Source organism: Limulus polyphemus, unplaced genomic scaffold (genome assembly GCF_000517525.1).
Source record: "Limulus polyphemus unplaced genomic scaffold, Limulus_polyphemus-2.1.2 Scaffold11501, whole genome shotgun sequence".
Lineage (NCBI taxonomy): Eukaryota > Metazoa > Arthropoda > Merostomata > Xiphosura > Limulidae > Limulus > Limulus polyphemus.
The window spans coordinates 2561-6758 of record NW_013677111.1 but is presented as its reverse complement, the minus strand read 5'-3'; the positions used below and the strand labels follow the sequence as shown (position 1 = coordinate 6758).

General features: G+C 29.0%; 1 long non-coding RNA gene across 4 annotated transcripts in view; it reads left to right on the top strand.

Moving 5' to 3' along the window:
* Nucleotides 1-4177, top strand: part of LOC106476767 — a 9652-nt gene extending 5475 nt beyond the window's left edge. For all 4 annotated transcript variants that reach the window (XR_001291931.2, XR_001291930.2, XR_002609275.1 and 1 more), the window contains exons 4-6: nucleotides 480-587; nucleotides 1397-1481; nucleotides 2372-4177. This is a non-coding gene — a long non-coding RNA (uncharacterized LOC106476767). The remainder of the gene's footprint in view (nucleotides 1-479; nucleotides 588-1396; nucleotides 1482-2371) is intronic.
* The last annotated feature ends 21 nt before the right edge of the window (nucleotides 4178-4198 follow it).

Below are 4198 nucleotides of genomic sequence, written 5' to 3'. Positions count from 1 at the left end.
AATAAGGTTATTACATAAAGATGTCGTTATCAATCAAAAAAACTTCAGTAACTATTTAATAAAGTTAATATTTGAAGTTGTATAATTTTATATAAATAGGTAAATATTGCTTTTGTCAAAGATAAAAATCCCCCAGTGTGTCAGTGTTAAGTTTACAGAATTACAGTGTTAAAACCTGGGGTTCAGTTCTCCATCGTGGACAGAGTACAGGTAGCCCATTGTGTAATATGTTCCCAAAATACCACCCCCATAAAAAATAACAATACAGTTATAATGAATTTAAAAATAATATTTTTGGTTATAAGAAACTTAAAGATTAAGTACTTTAGATTTATAATATATATACAACTTATACGAGTATTTTGTAAATTTGTAGTTTGAATTCTAAACTTTGTTGTGATTAGTCAGTAAAAGTATTTTGTTGTTATCGTATGGAACATATCAGTTAAGTAAATATACCTGTATTTATTTTAATGTAGAAATTTGACAGTAATGGAAGCCGGCGATGTGACACGATCGGTAATTTGATTGGCAGCTGTCCTCGTAAGGAAATTGTTCACCCAAACAGCAAGATGGAAAAAGTAGTGGTACGATCACTAGGATCTTTTAACTGATAAAAACAAAACAAATAAGTATTTGGAAATTGGCATAAGTTTCACTTGTAAGTTGCTACGTAATAGCATTTATTGGTTTGGAAAACGAAAAGTTTTTTACAGATTCCAAATAGGTAGTATTCATATCTCACTTATGTCTCTTGTTTATTAACTTAGAATAATAAATAAAAACACAAAAGTAATTACACAAAACATTTATTACATTTTGTAATCTTCAAAATTCCATATTCCATAAGATAGAGGTACAAACATAATGGTAATTACAACAGATATAATATGTAATAAATAAACAATTTGAATACAAAAAAAAAGAACAGGAAAAAAAATTAAAAGTAATTACATTTTCTGAAAAAATTAATCGATTAACTTAAAATATTTTAATATTTTGGCTTCTTAAATGTTGATATTTATTAATAAAAGTAATTAAGACAGTAGCTTAACTTCTAACTAACTACCAAGCTATTGTACCTCTAGAAGTTGTTTACCTGATATTCTAATATAATTAACAGGTCTTCACTTTTTTAATTTGTATTTTCTTGGATATAATCTTTTAAGTTTTTTTGTAACTTTGAATCTGGAATTTATTAATGAACGTTGTTATTGAGATCTTAAGATTCAAGTCTTCATTGTGAGTGATAATTTAATTTCAAGAGCAAGAGATGTTTGATACATTTCTAAGCTCGTAATAAGGTGAAGTCTACTCTTCACTATAGAATCTTAGTATTAAAAATGTTCGTATCCTGTTCATTATAGAATATCAATCATAACCTTGTATTTATCAGGATAAACAGTTAAGTGACACGGGAGCCAGGGAAGAAAATGCTGTCCAAATTAAACCTCAGAGAATTAAGTTGAAGCTTAAACCGAGTAAGCTGAATTTAATTTATAACTAGCAGTTCTTGTTAATTGTTTAATGTATAGTTTGAAAGAAATATTTCCTTAATGCGAACTAAACATTCAAAAGTAACTAATAGTAATAATGAAAATAACACCTCATGAAATGTTTATCTTGTATGTATTAAAATGTCTACAGATTAACTCTGGAGGCTGGGTCTGTGGGTTGACAAATGTCAGTTTTTCTGTGGGTTGGCAAACGTCAGTTTTTCTGTTACATAAACAAACTAGGAAATTAAATAGTGAGAAACCTGAAACAAGCCTTTTAAACACTATAAGGCTTATAGGTGAAAAAAAAATTGAATTTAGTATTTGTATGATTTCTAGCTTTTAAAACTCATGAAAGTTTATTGAAAAAATGCTGTTTTGTGAAATAATCTTCCTTTTGTCTTCATTACTACTATTTTATTATTAATCTGAAACAAAGTATTTAAAAGTTTTTTAAAACTGAAACTATATTTTTTTGTTTTATTCTAATAACACCATATAAATTTGGATACAATCATTAGACTGTTAAATGTAAAAAAAAACAACTACTATAAATACGAAAGAAATGTGTCCATTTGTGCTTGTTTCACATTCATTAATTTGTTGGAAAACAGTTATGTACATACCACATGATTAGCAATTATTTACGATCAGACTTCATTTCACAACTCTCTATATATAGGTTTATGTAATTCTCGTTTTGGTATGTTTGTACTTGATTACTTCTTTTAGAGTAATGTTTTAGTAAGTTTCAAAAAACATAAATCCAGTATCACGAATTAAGTTCAAATATTGTCTCTCTTAAAAAATATTGGTCAAATTATCATATGTGAGGATGAAAGTTTTTGTGACAGGGTGATTTTTTTTAACTCCAGATGGATCTAGAAGAAACCCCGTGTGGTTAAAGTGTGAATCTTTAACTGAGAACGTCCTGTGAAAATACCTTTAACGTGGCTTAAGTTACAGTTTTATAGAGAAGTTTTTCTTTGAATTCTAGCTCCTTGTAACTAAAAACTAAAATATTATTAACCACAAACATGCTTTCTTCTTATCTTCGATTTCTTCAGTGCAAAAAAACATAGTTTAAATACTTTTTTTATTCGTTTAAGAATCCTTAATTCACAGAATGTCTTAAATGAACGTCACTTTGTGCTTATTTTAATTGTTACCATTTTAAACCCGTATCCTGTAACATTCATGTGTGAAAAGATATGTGAAGGACCTTTAACACCCGTGACACTTCACATTTAATGTTATCAGTTTCCCCTTATGTAATTGAAGAACAATCATTATATGTAGGAAACTAAATGAAACCTCTTGTAATTATACAAATTGTTTTCCCAGTAAGTCTTGAATTTTTGTAGGTTTATAATGTAACTTTCATTTATTTACTTTTCAAATATATTTACAACCTTCTTACTAAGTCCTATATAAGAACATAAGTATTTTTTTTCCTACGTTCCGTCCCTGTTTTCATTCCCACTTTTATGTACCTGGTCAACAGTCTTTTCAATAACCAGTCAGTTAATTCAGTACTTTAGTAAAAACTAAATATCTTCATCAAGATCACAGATGATGCATGAAGAGTCCTGTAAAGAATACTCTAAAGGTTCCTAATTCCTTCACTAACAGAATACCATTTATATTTCTATAAATAAACTAGTTACAAAGCCTTGTTTATTTTTTGACACAAGTTTAGACTTGAACTTGAAAATTATTTTTTGCTTTGCGTATAAATTGAACTATTTGATGATGGGAATTTAAAAGCATTTCTTCTGTACGAGTGAAATCTACAAACGACGTATACGTACCTCTGTCCGTATCTGGTGGAAGCAAAGGTACATCATTGGCCATTGTTTCAGTGGAGCTCGTATACACGTTGGAGACCACCAAAGGAAGGAAACTTCTCTTCGTGTGTAATCCACTCCTTACTGCTTGAAACGTCCCATTATGTTCAATACCACGTTTAAGCCTTAACTGAAATGGTTAACTAGTTGTTCCGTTAAAGTGTTGTAGCTCTTCTTTTGTTGTCTTCGATAATAATTTTAACAACATGAAAAAGAAAATGTTGTATTATAGTTTACTTAGCTCTGTTCATCAACTGATTTTGTAACCCACTGCTGATGATTTATCACATGTTGCTAAGATTAATATTTTTATGAACACAACTTAGCTGATTACATTTGGATTTTGAGGATGAAGGAAAATTACTTGTGTGGAACGTAAATCTAGTTGTTCTGGTTGTGAGGCTGTAGAAATTATACACCCTACCTATATATAACCTGAAAAAGACAAATATAAATCCAGTCATTATTGAATGTACTGATAATATATCTTTCTTACATAATTGTTATCTTATCTTTGTAGGTTACATATAATGGAGTGCCTACTTCATTTTAAGTATGTCTGTAAACTGTGCCTACAATACAAACAAATTCGTGAAGAAAGGAACTGTAAAGTGGCTTCTTGATGAGAATATCTACAGTGTAAATAATACTGTAGTTGTGTTATATAACTCGCCTGACTTGCAGATAGTAAAACGATATTAAGTATACTGTTTTGTGTGAGGATTTTATGATTAATTGGTCATATTTTTGGGTCTGTTATATTTTTAACACTCATAATGTGGAAGAAATTTTTAAAGAACTTGAAACATCGTATTTATGCAAAAATGTTGGAGAAGCTTTTCGCTCGTCAATTTT